The sequence below is a fragment of the Danio aesculapii genome, chromosome 20 (assembly GCF_903798145.1).
Source record: "Danio aesculapii chromosome 20, fDanAes4.1, whole genome shotgun sequence".
Taxonomy (NCBI): Eukaryota; Metazoa; Chordata; class Actinopteri; order Cypriniformes; family Danionidae; genus Danio; species Danio aesculapii.
The window spans coordinates 24,156,826-24,173,729 of record NC_079454.1 but is presented as its reverse complement, the minus strand read 5'-3'; positions in this window follow the sequence as shown (position 1 = coordinate 24,173,729).

The following is a 16,904-nucleotide window of genomic DNA, read 5'->3' as shown; positions in this document are numbered from 1 at the left end:
CAAAAATCTACCCAACACGGGGTTAACATACAGTTCAAGTCAGAATTATAAGCTTTTAAAAATATTTCTCAAATAATGTTTAACAAAGCAAGGACATTTCTCAGTATGTTTGATAATATTTTTTCTTTTGGATAAAGTTTTATTTATTTTATTTTGGCTAGAATAAAAGCAGTTTTCATTTTTTTAAAAACCATTTTAAGGTCAGAATTATTAGCCCCTTTAAGCTATATATTTTTCCGACTGTCTACAGAGCAAACCATCATTATATAATAACTTGTCTAATTACCCTAACCTGCCTACTTAACCTAATTAACCAAGTTAAGTCTTTAAATGTCACTTTAAGCTGTATAGAAGGGTCTTGAAAAATATATAGTCAAATATTATTTACTGTCATCATGACAAAGTTAAAATAAATCAGTTATTAGAAATGAGTTATTAAAACTATTATGTTTAGAAATGTTGAAAAATTCTCTTGTTAAACAGAGATTGGGGCAAAAATAAACAGGGGGCTAATAATTCAGACTTCAAATTTATTTGACAATGTTTTTATTGTGGTATTAATTTACAATTTGTTTTCATATTTTGAAATGTGGAAAGCAAATGAGTTTCCCTTTATATAACACAACAGAAAAGTTTTCTATACCCTAATAGGTTAGTTTAAAATTGACTTCTTAAAGCACCTGAAGTAAAAATAAACAATTAAAATGAAGTCAAGTTAGTTATTCTGTTCATATGAGCAACACAATGTATCTACATACTTCCGTCTGGGTTGATGTAGGTTTCCCATATGGAGGTCTGACTGACGACACTATGAACGACATTAAGACAGAATGGCCTGATGTCTGCATAACTCAATGACACACTAGACTGGTTATCTAACATGCCGGGTTAAGTGCACATAACCGATTAATAGCTCCATTACATAGAATGGTTCCTTACTCACAGTTTTTACGCATTATGAATTCATTGTGATTGAAGGAACAGACAGAGGGAATAGGAAATTACAATTCAAACATTATGATAATTGAGATATTAAACCATTTTCAAAAAGACAGAGACCGATGAGGTTTTTTTTAGAATGAAACCACAGGATTTGCGCAAATCCGTGAGCACAGCACCCAAACACTTTAACATTCAGCATGTCTCATCAAGACACATATTGTGAAGAAATGGTGTGTTAAATTTAAGAAAAAAAATGTGTTGAATATCTTGCTACAGTGCTGGATGTTACGGAATGTTCCAATTATCTATTTAAGTCTTTTGTGATTGGCTTGTGGCTTTGTTTGTGAAACACTTCATAGACGCATAAACAATTAAGATGTCTGGAAACACTGTGTCAGAGTACATGGTGTTTTCAACAGGCTGGATGGAGTAATGGACCACAATTATGAACCAATTTGGGTTTTGTTCAACTGAATGTTGTGAATGCAGCTTATAGTAATTGCTAGCAACAGCTCTTCAGTAACAGGATCCTGTCTAATGTTTATATCTATAATGATTTTACAAAATAAATGGTAAGATGATTACAATAAAGCCCCTTTAGTTATATAACTCATTAACTAACACTGACTGACACATTTATTAGAGTATTTATTGATCTTTATTAAAACGTATAAAAATTCTACCTTTCATTGTTAATTTGTGTTTGCTCTGGTCCATAAAGCATTTATTTACTGTAATGTCTATTTATATAGCGCATTTATCGTGTAAGGCCATGCACTCAATGTGCTTCACAATCATGATCCACTTGGATGATGCGACGGCAGCCAGTGCGTTCACCACACACCAGCTATTGGTGGAGTGGAGAGACAGTGATAGAGCCAATTCGGTGGATGGGGAGGCCATGATGGGTAAGGGCCGATGGAGGGAATTTGTCTAGGACACCAGGGTTACACTCCTACTCTTTACAAGAAGTGTCATGGGAATTTAATTCACCACAGAGAGTCAGGACCTTGGTTTAATGTCTCATCCGACAGCTGACAGTATGGTGTCCCCTTCATTATACTGAGGCATTAGGACTCACACAGACTTCAGGTTGAGCGCCCCCTGCTGGCCTCACCTACACCACTTTCAACAGCAACCTAGTTTTCCCAGGTACTGAACAGGCTCAGCCCTACTTAGCGTCAGTGAGTAACCGGTCTTGGGCTGCAGGGTGATATGGCTGTGGCCATAATGTTTAAACAATATGTAGCAGCAGGCCTGGCGCCAGGATGTGATAACTGAGGGGGCATTTTAATCCCATAGGGGCGCACTAGACCTGGTGACTGATTTTGGTCCCTCTTGTTCCTTTCATTCAGGCTATTTATTCACATTTATTATTACTTTGCATTACTGCCTAAGTTACTGACTTAAGGCAGTAATATACTTTTTATAGCAATAATAATATGCACAGTTTTGCAATAACTGATTTTATCAATGAAGGTTATGCAACGATACCGTTTATTTAAACGCAGACAGATCATGGCTTCAGCGCCAAACGAGTGCTTTAAATTATATTTAATTCTCCTTATTTCTTTCTGTTTTATTTCAAATAATAGGCCTATAAATGTTTAAAGTTTTAGGTAAAGACGTCAAACTATGCCCACACATGCAAGCTTAAAGGTTAAATGTTACAATCTAATGTCATTTAAAAAATTATTTTGTTACATTTTAAGGCACTTTTTTCATCATTTTAAAGGTAAAAATAAAGATTTATCTTAGGCTTTCATAAGTCTCGTGCCTTGAAATGGCAGCGCACGTTCACTGCTTCGCGTTAGGATTGCTTCTGAGGTGCTAGTCATTTATTAAATGAAGATAATATATTCACACAGCTTCTCCTACCGCAGCAAATTCCCTTTTTACTTTTGATATTTGTCGCCAGTTAATCAGGAAGTGGCGATTTTGTTCTCTTTGACTTGTTGGACAGAACCGCTGCTTTATTCGCATGTCTTTTATGCGATATTCCAGTTTTGGGCATACATTTCAGTGTTTCCCCCACCATTATATTAGAGAGGGCGCCCTGCCCCCGAAGTCAAGTTAATTTTATTTTATATATAGGACCAGATAACTTCTTTTAATAAACAAGCTGAATAGCCGTATGTAATATCTTATTTACACAACGACATGTGGAGTTCTACACAGCCACTCTCTGCTGTATGGGAATGAGACAGCGGGCCACATATGCAGCCTGATCTCACGAGAAAACGTAAGTATTTTACGTTTTGACAGTTTAGTGGCTAATTCGTACGAATTAGTTTATTTATATATATTATTTATATATATATATTCATTTATACCGGCCCTTTGATCCCCCAAAATGAGTTAAAATACTCGGAAATCATGGCGACGAGAGTGAATGAGCAAGACAAGAGATCGCAAGAGGCACAGTAATGTTCTCAGCATTACATTTCTTCGGTTAAATGAATAGAGCAGTAAAGATATCGTGAGTGCAAATCCCTCTATCTCTGAGCAATCTGCTGTCAATAGTTGCAGACCAGCAAAATATTTGAATGGTCCTGCATGTATTTAGGCCTTTTATAACAACTGACAGTTCTGTTTTGACAATATTGCAAGTTCACTAAAAGCTGGCTGGAATTATTAGATAAATAAAATGTTATTTTTTAACATGAATATTTAATAATAGAAATTCTTGTAATACACTCATTGCTATAAACAGTAGTTTATAGACCTCTTTTCTTTTAGTAAAGAAGTATTAGATTTATAGGTGTGCATTTTAATTCTTATGCATCAAACATACGCTCCAAACTTGTTCTTGATTGAGTCATGATGAATTCTTCTTTCATCATTTGCAGTGTTTCCAAATTGCATTGAAATTTTTCATAACAATTTTTATATCTGTGTTATATTATTTTCTGTGGCGGTTCATTCCGCTGTGACGACCCCTGATAAATAAGGGACTAAGTTAGAGTAAAATAAATGGATAAATTATTTTCTGTAAAGCTGCTTCTGGCCATGAGACGTTCACACCCGATTATAAGATGGTTAGAAGAGACTTGTTTAAGGTATATATGCAGCATCCTTCATTTATTCTCTTAGGTAAGACAAGATCTTCTCTTAAGGTTCATACTTAGAGGGAAATTTTGCTCAATGCATTATAAAGCTTGAAGCATTATAATCGGTGCTCAGTATCAGCCGATCACCATGACAAGGAATCGGTACTCAATATCAGCTACAAAAATCCTGATCGGAGCATCCCTAGCTTTGACCCAACTTGGCTGTTAGAGCAGCAATACTTCCCCTGGGTGTACAAGACTGATCTTGGTAAGTCAGTAAATACACCCTTAGGAAAAAGAAGTATACTTAAGTAAAGGTCAAGTATAAAAGTATACTTTATTTAGGAATTAATTAAGCTCAAGATACACTGTAGTGACAAAAGCTGCACACTTTGTGAATAAAAAAGATATACAAATAAATGTAAATTTTTAGCTTGTACAGTTCAAATAATTGTTGTTTTTTACTGCTGTCATTAAAAGAAACAAATGAACATGTCATCCACTTGTCCAGTTCTTGTCCGTGTGCATGTTTTAAAGGCTATATACGGGCACACCTGACCTGACGGGGGACCAAAACTCTGGACTATATGCCTATTTTCATAATTTAATTGTTATTTCATATTATAAAATATCTTAATGTGTGTTCTGAAGGTTGGAATGACGGAAGTGTTAGTAATTAATGACAGAAAGAATTTTCACTTTTGAATGAACCATCCTTTATGAAAACTGGGAGGGGTCGGGGGGCACAAATTCTTTCCTGCAGCACCATGCCTGTGTATTAGAGACACTGCAATGGTCAATTGAGGCAAACTATAAATACAAATCAATATCAAAAAAAAAAAAAAAAAAAAAAAAAATCAACTAGCTAACCAATCAAACACATTAAGGCAAAATTTAAATAAACATTAGCCAAAATACTCTCAAAAAACAAAAATAACAAAAATAAGTTAATCACACTGAGGAAAAATTCTATTAAATAAAATAAATGTAGAAAAAACTATTTATTCCTGTTGCTAAAAGCTGAATTTTCAGAAACTTTTCAGTCTTCAGGGTAACATAAGACTTTTATTCTTTTAATATACTTTGATAGTATCGATGGGCAATGCAGTGGCGCAGTAGGTAGTGCTGTAGTTGCTGGTTCGAGCCTCAGCTGGGTCAGTTGGCGTTTCTGTGTGGAGTTTGCATGTTCTCCCTGCGTTCGCGTGGGTTTACTCCGGGTGCTCTGGTTTCCCCCACAGTCCAAAGACATGTGGTACAGGGGAATTGGGTAGGCCGTAGGGTATGAGTGTGAATGAGTGGATGTTTCCCAGAGATGGGTTGCGGCTGGAAGGGGATCTGCTGCGTAAAACAAATGCTGGATAAGTTGGTTCATTCCGCTGTGGGGACCCCAGATTAATAAAGGGACAAGAAAATGAATGAATGAATGAATGATAGTATCGATCATTATTGATATGTAATAATTATGAACTATTCTCATAATGACTTATTGATTATATAATGTATTAGTATTTATACAACAGTTCTGTCTGGTTCTTGAATCTGATAACTGTGCAATATTCTGCAATATCAGAACTCATACAGCCTCCTTGCAATCAATAAACAAATCAATAAACTCAAGATTAATAAACAGATCAATAAACTCACTACAGTTTGACACATATTGCAGCTGTCGGACAACATATTGTACTTTTGAGGCTTTTAAATGTTTTTAAATGATGTTGTTTAGATCGCATATGCAATTTATTTTAAAGGATAGTGCCTATTTTAAAATATTTATAATTTCTGAGATACAGTGCATCGGCATCTATCAGCCTGTCATTGAGCAGACCAAAGACAGTTGATGTTGCCCATCCACAAGATGGTGACAGAAACTGCATAATATGCCCTTAGAGGAGAAAAGATTGGCATATTTTCAAACTACAGCTGATCAAAACATAAAATTGGTGAGTGATATTATAAGTCCATCTCTCTCTTTTGTATGTTGTAGTGCTTTATTTATACCATAGTAATTGTAGTGTATTGAGTGTGAGATGGGACTCGCATATCAGGAATGTATGTATTTTGTGTTGGCTACTCTTTGTATAACTTTACTTTTTTTACAGTTACTTTTTGGTTGGCCATATGTTTGTTTAGTTGTTTGCCTTACCTTCAAATGCATCCCCATCATTTTCATTAAACAGATATAGAAGAAATGCATGTGTATGTATGTAACTGGACTTAATTGTAATTGTCAGTAACTACATAGATTAGTTCTTCATGTTCAATGGATTCATTTAAAGAGACAACGTATTAGAGTGCTGATTGCATTGAATAATTGCACAAAATTCACACAGAGTATTTGAGCAGTTCGTGAACATCAGAGGAAGAATTTGTGTTGTAATTCCATTTTATTTCCACCTCTCTCTCCTTCTCTCTCTCTCTCTCTCTCTCTCTCTCTCTCTCTCTCTCTCTATCTCTCTCTCTCTCTCTCTCTCTGTTCCCTTAGCTTTGCACTCTGTCAGTAACAAATAACCAATATGCTGTGAAATTGAAACCTAAACAAGAACATTGTGCTCTGTTTTTGTCTGTGTTATGGATGTGGAGATGTATAAGTGTTGGACTTTGCTCACAAGATTGAGCCTGTATCTAGACAGAGTGCCAGTCGGCTGTTTTCCAGCTTCATGTCTGCTGACTTTGATATGACCCAGATGTGAAATATGGCTCACACTGGACAGGACAGGCCACATTCAGCCAGAGCTACATGTTTTTTTTTTTTTTTTTTTAGCTTTTACTAGGGAAAGAGGTTTCAATGTCCATAATATCCAAAAATCATGGTTCACCCACAAATTTATTCACTTTCAGGCTACCCAATGACTTTGTCTGCTTAAGTCTGAAATCAGGCATCGCAATTTCTGGATCCAAGTGCTCTATCAGATGTTAAAAGCAAACAACAAATGGTACTTATAAACAAGTGTGCTGAGTCTTCCTTTTATAAATCATCAACATAATGTTTATTACATTTGGAAAGTATTTTGATACTGAACTGTAGTGTAAAAAGTGTTGTAAAAGATTAATTTTAATGTGAGATATGACTGAACAGTTGTCATTAAAGGCACAGTATGTAATTTCTGCCACTAGAGGGCAGGTATTCGCAACAAACAAAGGTGTAGTTTGATGAATCATGGGGATTGTCGTCTTCATTACACCCAATGGGTCTAAGGGTAATCAAGTTCATCGATAAGCTAAATTATTCAAAACTGATTTTTATATGAAGCAAAAAAGACTGCTGATGAGAGACAGGCACAATGCAGCATGAAAGCAGTGGAGCTTTTATTATGTCTACCGCTTCCTGTTCTTCTGGCTGTGATTATATAGGGAAGAAACAGTGCTGCTTTTATCGTATGGTGTAAAAATAGTAATTTATTTTTTTATTATTTTGGTCTCTTTCACTTTTCATTAAACATTTGTATTTTGTATTGCTGAGTGATATTTTAAACCAAATTTATTTTTCTGAGTGTCATACGGTTAGAATACTAATTAGCATTTTTACAGAAGTAGATACAGCTTATTGGAAATATAGAGCGACATTGATATATGACAATAACTTTTATTTTTTGTTCCTATATAATGAGATGTGCTTAAAGACAGAATGTTGCAGAGCATGCCTGAGAATAATGTCAACTTATGTACACAGAGCAGTTTGCAGAAAAAGGAAGTATGTTTGGGTGCAACCGTCAGAGGACTGCAGAATGATTGACAATTGACGAATTCCACCAAAACTCCACCTTTTAAAATAAGTTGTTTATGAATACTGGAGACAGGAAAATGCAGAGTTGTTTCAAACCTTCTGAATGCAATTCTTGTATTGCATTGGTGTATTATTCATTTGTATCTAATAAATGACTAATATTTTTGACATTGAAGAAAATACTCTCCTGACCTTTTTATTGAACACACATGGAATTGGCTGGATATTCCAACACGTACAAGTAAGTCAGAAAATATATATTTGGTTGTTTTTGAATATTTTAGTGAATAGTAAGTTAAAATAAGCAGAGGCTTGGCACAGGTATTTCATTCTTAACAGGCTAATATGGTTGAAGGTAATAATGTTCAGTTTCTTGCATGAATTGATTGTTTTTCTTTATAAGACATGCATCGTCATGAGCCACTGACATTACTTTGTTTTTATTTGTATTTTGTACTATTAAATTAGCCATTTATTTTAATTTTGTGAGTCACCAAGAACCACAGATTAAGCTAAAATCTTCATCGTGAAGATTTTAAAGGAATAAAACAAATCTGAAGAAAAAATATAATCAAGCATTGTTTGTCAGATGGTAATGTTTTTGTTTGTTTGTGTGAATTATGCCTTTAACCTGTGTTCACCAATTTCATTAGAAAACATGGCCAATGTTAGGATTACCGGTGCTATTCAATGTATTTTTTTGGCTGGCAAACAACATTGCTGCACCATGACCAAACCAGCACAGAGCAGCTTGGACCAGACTAGGCCATCACATAAATAAAGTCCCTCACTGTCTCAAACACTGAAACATGCTTCTTCCTTTCCCACCCGCTCTCCTTCTATCTGTCTCTTTGTGTTGCTCTCACTTGAATGATGATCGCTTTCATCCAGTGCAACCCACAGTTTTACATATTCTCTGTCAAACACACACACCCCAGTACTTTGAAGTCTGCTAGTAAATGGAGGAAAAAAAAACTTTCTGACCTTCTCCAGGTCACAGTTGGAACAAAGAGCTGAATTATGTAGGATCCCCTTGCATTGCTCAGGACAAAACAAAACTTCATCTCAGTGAGAGGATGCTGTCAGACATGTAGGCATGCTTCACCTCCTCTTGCCCTAGCCAAGGTTGAGATGTGGGCAGACAGGATTTGTGTGTAGACAGACAATATTATAGCTTCTTGCTTCACTGTGTCAGACCAGACCCGTAGGAATGAGCTTGCAATATTTTTATGTTCAAAAATAAAATGTAAATCTCTATGAATGAAAATAAAAGCGCCATTGTCTCACTGAAGCTGTAACGCTGGCTGAGTGAAGCTGCCTTTACTCTGCCATGTTTCCAGATATAAGCGTTGTTGGACATGGTTTAAAGAGCCCCTATTTTGCATTATAAAAGGTCATATTTTGTTCTCCAACGACAGGCTGATATGCATGCAACTTCAAAAACACTTTTATTGTCTTATAATATGCATTTATTTTTACCTAATTATCCCTTTCATATGATTCTTCAGCAATTCATTTGTTCCCAAACTTCTCCCTTGCATGAGGCTAATCTGCTGTGATTGGTTCAATGACCCAGTCTGAAACGCGCTACGCATGAGGAACAGCTGATGGTGGCCATAGCAAAAACAAACGACAGAGGATCGCAAGTTCAGAAACGCATTTAAATCGGTTTAGGAAGAAGCTTGCGTCGAGTTTTCAATGTGGTTTTGGACACAATATGTGAACAGCCCCATACAGATTTAACCTGAGAGATACTGTATAATCACTGATCTATAATAGATAAGTGATTACAAGCTGTGTGGAGCAATTACAACTTACAACACACAATTACACACATATTTTGCAAACTACACATAACGAGGCAACTATGTTAATTACACTTGCAAGTTATGATCCAGAGGAAGAAAAAACTGGTCCATATGAACTGTGTCAGACTTTGACAGGGACTTTCTCAATAACTGTTAAAGTTTCATACATAATAGTCTCTGCTGCTCTTTTCTCTAGCTCTGGGTTACGTTACACCAATGCAATACAAGAATTGCATTCAGAAGGTTTGCAACAACTCTGCATTTTCCTGTCTCCAGTATTTATACACAACTTATATTAAAAGGTGGAGTTTTGGTGGAATTTGTCAATTGTCAATCATTCTGCAACCCAGTACTGAAAAACACCCATACACATTCATATTCTCACGTGCACTCATACACTATGGTCAATTTAGTTAATCCAATTTACCTATACAAAGTCAGTTAGTTGTTTATAAAGTAGGAAGAGGAAATTTTGGGTTGGAAATTCTGTATCCTATTTGCAAAATATAATATTGAAACTAATTTGTTATATTTGTCAGGGAATTGCTTTTGTTTGTAGCAATATCTGCTTCCAATGCACTTCAACTGACTTTAGAGGGGGCAATGGAGGTTTTATTTTTATTTTATTTAATCTAAACTAATAATGTAAATAATGAAACAACACACAAAGTCAAGCCAAATGATTTGTGTTTTGTTTGGATGAGTCAAAAAGATTTATAAAACCTAGGCAAAAGGATTATATAAAAACCTGGCATGTATTTAAAATGGAGGTGCACAATGCATCTACAGTTGAAGTCAAAAGTATTAGCCCCTCTTTGAATTTGTTTTTCTTTTTGAAATATTTCCCAAATGACGTTTAACACAGCAAGGAAATTTTCCCAGTATGTCTGATAATATTTTTTCTTCTGGAGAAAGTCTGATTTGTTTTATTTTGGCTAGAATAAAAGCAGTTTTTAATTTTTTAGAAGCCATTTTAAGGTCAAAATTATTAGCCCCTTTAAGCTATTTTTTTCCGATAGTCTACAGAACAAACCATCGTTATACAATAAGTAACTAGTTAACCTAATTTACCTAGTTAAGCCTTTAAATGTCACTTTAAGCTGTATAGAAGTGGCTTGAAAAATATCTAGTCAAATATTATTTACTGTCATCATGGGAAAGACAAAATAAACCAGTTATTAGAAATTAGTTATCAAAACTATTATGTTTAGAAATGTGTTGAAAAAAATCTCTCCGTTAAACAGAAATTGGGAAAAAATAAAGGGGGGGGGGGGGGGTAATAATTCAGGGGGCTAATAATTCTGACTTATTATTCTAACTGACTGTATTTGAATAGAATGAGCATTGCGTTATTCTGAACTGAGCCATTGTGCAGACCTTACATAGAGTTCATGTGATCAAGTCATGTAAATCTAAAGTGAACTACAGTTAGAAAAGAAAGAAATAACAAGCTGAAAAATGAATTGCTTCATAATATAAGAATGGAAAGTTAAGACTTATTTCCTTACAAAAGTCTGGCTGAGAAAGAAAGAGTTGTTGCCAGAACGAAAAGTCCAAAATGCAGGACATTAGCAAGCACCGTCAATCATCAGAAATGTTGACAGACTCTGTGTATGTTGGACATGTGGTTTTGATTTCATGTTCTGTACCTTCTGAGGGGCACTGATTGTTCAAAGGAGCAGAACGAAGGGAACACTTTTTTTGACATTCAAACTCTCTGGATTACAAACAAGTACTCACAACTCACATATCCTTAAAATCACAGATTATGATTTCATTTGTTCAATCTTTTGCTGTCAGTGTCAGTCAGAGAGTGAGCGATAGTTCAGTCCCAGCTTGAACGTAACACAGATGTCTGCCAGCTTTTCAGACAATTAATGAGTTTCTTTATGTGTATTTAATAGGCCAGTTACATGGCTTTTCCACGTGGTCTTCTGTATGCTACAGGCACATGCTTTTCATGACATGATCCACAACTAAATTTGATTTTGCATTAAAATGAATAAAACTGAATGGCCTATATATGCATAAAGAATACAACCTATTGATAATTTTACACATGTATTTACTTTTACGTATATATAAAGTACAGATTTACTAAATATAAGTCACTGCTTAGACCTACTTGAAGCTATCCAAATAAGTAAATAAGTAAATAAAAAAATAATAATAATAATAAAATAAATAAATGAATAAAATGATGATACTCAAAAGAAACACTGATAAAAATTTGCTAAGAATGTTAGATACCTCCCATTTTTTGTTAACCATATATTCTATTTTATATGGTACATGAAACAACATTTTTTGGGGTTCATTTGGGATCATTTTATTGATAAAAATGATTTTCTCACTTGCTTTTTGCATATTGGCATTGTTGTGTCAATTATTAAATAAACTGTGAAATTATTAATAAACATCAATAAAACTAAGATAAGAAAAAAAAAAAAAGGAATACAAATGGAAATCCCATCATTGGTTTGCATTGATTTGAATTTGGGATAATATGGGATAATTACTAAACACAATCAGCAAAAACATCATTGAAAAGTATAGCTCTTATTGCAAGAAATTCTGAATTTATGTAATTAAAAAATTACATACACGAGTAATAAAACCTAATAAAAAGTTTTTCTACACATTCATGCACATACATTTTAATGTCATTTTCATAAAGCAGATAACCTTGCCTTTTTCTGCAGTCCTTGGTCCATGTGTCAGAAAAATATGCCCCACCTTTAAATGGCTAACACAGGCTCATTGTATAAATGTACCCCTGTATACATTTCTGGAGAGTTGAAAATTATGTAGCCAGAGCTATGTATGGCTGCATTTTGTCTTTAAAACGAATGCTATGGGAAGGTATGATGCCGCCAACAGCTTCTGTTTCTTTTCGCACTACCGGCTGACCACTTACCTCCGTGTGGATGGCTTTTCCGCTGTTACCAGACTGCTCAGTAGCTTGCCATGTCCGTTGGCGGACTTGAGACACAGAGAAAAGTTGACCGTGACGATGGGGTTCGAGCCTCGAGTTTCCAGAAAGCAGGTAAAACTAAGACAAAAATGAAATAAACAAGTAAATAACTGGGTAAGAACGTGGCAAGATCTGAAAACGTGGCAAAAATCAGGCGAGGGCTTTTCTTTTTCTGTATTGCTTTAGACAACACCGTTGGCTGGGTTTAGGGAAGTGGGTGATCAGGTCAGTCTGTGCTTTTGAAAACACTGTTGGCTGGGTTTAGGGAAAGGGATGGGGGGGATCAGTCAGGCGGTCGGTCAGTCAGTTAGTCATTAAGTTGACAGCGGCTTCTGGTGGATTTATACTAGAACAACAGGAGTGAATGGCACTCGTGAGAGAAATATGAGATCTGAAAAAAGCATACACAGCGGCCTCTGGTGGATTCGCAGAAACAAAAACAGCAAAAAAAATGTACCCCCTGGGACATATTTCTTGATCTCCAGAAATGCATATTTGGGTACATATCAGTCATGAGTCTGGGTTGCAAATGGCACATGACAGTGAGAGTCACTCCCTATTGGACTATTCCTTTGATGTTTTTTGACAATTATAACTAGTTGCAATAATTTATGGAAACGTGCACTGAAAGCAGGGCTTATAACATTTTTTGGCAATGCTACATGGGAGAGGGTTAATCTGACTCTTGGAGGCGATTTTCTGAATTATCCGACAAATCAAATTTAACTGACAGCCTAATTTTCCAATCGTCACTTTTTTACACACAAAAAAATCTGAATTGACTGAAACCTTCTGACGTCAATTTGTCCAGATGAAGACTAAAGGAAACCGTCTCAAATAAAGTTGATCATTCCAAATCTGTGATGTCTAGAATTTGAATACTCTTTACAAGAATATTGCATAGTCACAAACTCATCAAGTCCCCCAATAAGGCTGGTTGTCCACAAAAGACAAATGCATGCCATGACAGCATAATGCATAGATTCTAATTTAACTATAATCTTTATTATCCTGAAGTTGTGGTTCTCAAACGTACATGACTGTGTTTTCCACAAAATAAAATCACCTTTTTTGCTGTAGCCACATCTAAAATAAAATTCAGGAATCTGATCTTCTTCTACGTGTACTATGTGTATTTACAATGCAGACAGAACAGACTTAATAACTGCATATGAGCAGCACATTAATCAGACTAATGGGCTCTGATTAGGAACAGTGATGAAATTAAGGTCCCTTATAGTCCTTGTTTAGGCTCAACAAGTAGAGAGAATTGCAGAGGTCAGTTAGTGTCATGTTGTGTAAGTGTACAGCATTCAAAGGACTGGTATTTAATTTGAATGCTCAAATAAGGTTTATGGGACAATGCCGGTTGAGCTGTGCTTTGGAAGCTAATGTGTTTTATTTATTCAGTTAATGAAATCAGGGCAAGGTACATTATAAACTATTAAGCAGTTAATTACTTTCAGAGTCATTTTTGAGACTGGCCTGTTTTTGTTTTTAATGAACAACCCAGGTCCCCCAAAATCAGAGTACATTTTGAATGTTTAATGAATAAAAGGTAGATAAAATATGCAACAACGAATCAATTAAACAAAGAAATATAAAAATGAGTTGCAAATGGAGGCTTGAACACAAAGAGAGAGAGAAAGAAAGAGTTATGACGCATGTCTAAGTCAACAGCTCTGAGGTGTGGTATTATGGCTAAAAGACAACATGTTCCCAAGACCTATCTGCAATCCATCTGTTAGTGTCTTTCATTATGAACCCAGAGTATTTGTGTCCATGCACTACAAAAACCAATGGATCAATCATCAATCATACACATGTGTATTAGATCTGCGTCATCGCTATCTGTCTTTAAATATTTGTTGAAAACATAGCTTTTTGATTTGATGTTTTATCAGTGAGAATTGTTGAAGTATTTAAAACATTTTATATAGTTTTTTTTTTGTGATTTGTATTGTGCAGCACGTTGCTCAACTCTGGGTTGTGTAGTGCTCTCTCTCTCTCTCTCTCTCTCTCTCTCTCTCTCTCTCTCTCTCTCTCTCTCTCTCTCTCTATATATATATATATATATATATATAATCAATATTGACATCAATGAGAAAACCTTTTTATTCAGCTTTCAGATGATGTATACACAATGGTGTAAATTACAAAGACTTAAATTACTGTAATTGAGTAGTCTTTCTATGGAATTGTAATTTACTAAGTAGTTTTAAAACTGTGTACGTTTACTTTACATTGAGTACATTTTTAGTGCTGTATCAGTACTTCTACTTCACTATTTTCCTTCATTCTGCAGGTACTACTTTATTTTTTTCTTATCTATGGTGATTTGCTGAGTAAAAAAATTATCTTGTGATTCCTCTCCAATCAAATCCCACATAGACAGTAAATCGCATCTTACTGAACTACCTTAAGACAAGGGTGCTTTATAAATGCAGCAAACCGATTGGAAACATCAAAAGTGTCATTATTGATAAATAATATTTATTCCATTACTTTATTTTCAAGTATGTTATTAGTTTATTAACACTGTATAAATTAAGAAAATTTGATAGTTTACTGTAAACTATTAATTTTATTCTTTTTTTTTTTAGAATTGACTGGCTCACCACCTGCTTTTGGGTTTGAATGTGTTTGTGTAACAATGGTGCAATTACATTTAAACACATTTGTATATTAACACCGTATAAAACAATGAAATACTGTAATTTATCATAAATTTAGGTTATATTCTGTCAAACACAACTGCCGCTTTTTAAAAAAAATGTTTATTAAAAATGCTCTCTCCTTTAACTGATTTATATAAATAAATCTGTGCAAACAGGTTTAACTGTGATCACCAATATGGTTTAGTTTGATATATATGTAAAAGACCACTATAAATGTAACAGAATATTGATTTGTATTATCATGTACTGTAGGTAATTATTTACTTGAAAATTTTTTTAAGTTTATTTATTTTTTATTAATTTACTATTATTATTATTTTATTACTTTTATTTATTTATTTACTATTATTAACAATATTTTCAATTTTGCTATACTTTTATTTATTCCTGTTGTAATTGTATTTTAATTTTATTTGTTTGCTAATTTATTTCGGCGGCAATGTTCAAAAATGGGGGGAAAGTTACAACTTTAAATGTACAAAATGTTTTGTTAAAGCTTGAGAAAATCATCACAAATAAATGTTTAAAATAAATAAAAATGCATTCTTCAGTGTATGATTTTAAATAGACTTTATTGTACCCCAAAATCCTAATCAATCCAATATTATTGGTTTTAATTTTAATGGTTTTAATATTATTGGTTTATGAACTGAATGATGAATTTATGAATGCTTATAAGCACTTTGGGAAAGCATAAATGCTAAATTCCTTTTTTGGGGATAAACCACATAAAAGCAATAAATAAATAAATAAATAAATAAAAGAATAAAAAATAAAGGTTTTAATTGGATTCTTTCGTAATTAAAAAACAGGAATAATATAATTTATTCATGCACGTGGCTTTTGATTAACCTCCTAGGGCTTGAGTGTCCACATAGGTGGACAGCACATTTTAGCTATTAACTGGCTATTTAAAATACTTTGAATGTTTTATATTTTGTTACAGACATACAGTGTCATCCTGCAACTGTTTTGCAGCATATTAAATGTCCCAAACACTATTTTTAACTGTCCAGAAAAAAAATGTTTTTACTCTCTGATAGTCAAAGCAAGTTCCAAAAGAAAAAAAATTCTATGTTAACTATGCATAAAAAAAACCCAGGAAAAAGTGTTTTATGTAAATTCGGACCACGAGTCCACATATATGGACATCATTTTTCTCAAAGTACATCGTATCAAAACATGATACTTAAGTTTTTATTCTAACTAGGTTCTAATAAGCCCAAATAGCAAAGAGAAATAATAAACTGCATGTAAAAAACACCTTGGGCCTTAAGAGGTTAAAGCAGTAAACTTCTATAGAGTTCCAAATCAGATATATATTCTTGTCGCTGAATATCACCTGGAGAAATCACATTGCAGAACATGTGTCACAAGTAGCATTTCATTTTTAAGTGCTTGGGTGAATTAAAATAAAAGGGAGAGAAAATAGGTTTCAGAATAGAGAGGAGTGTGTTATTCCTGTGGTGCACCTGAAATGTGACATTAAGATTCAGTCACCTGAAATCAGCACTGGCTACCATAGAAACAGTGTAACAAAGGGTTCAGTCAGTGTGTGCAAGGGGCACAGAAGTTCACCATGACCATTTCACATGGAGGAAGAGTGGCACTGCATGTGTCTGTGTGTGTGTGCTCAAAGAGGAAGTGGAAATCAGCTGAATATGAGTTTATGTCACAGCAATTTAAGTGATAAAAATAAATGCTAGTGCTTCGCCCGAGTGCATA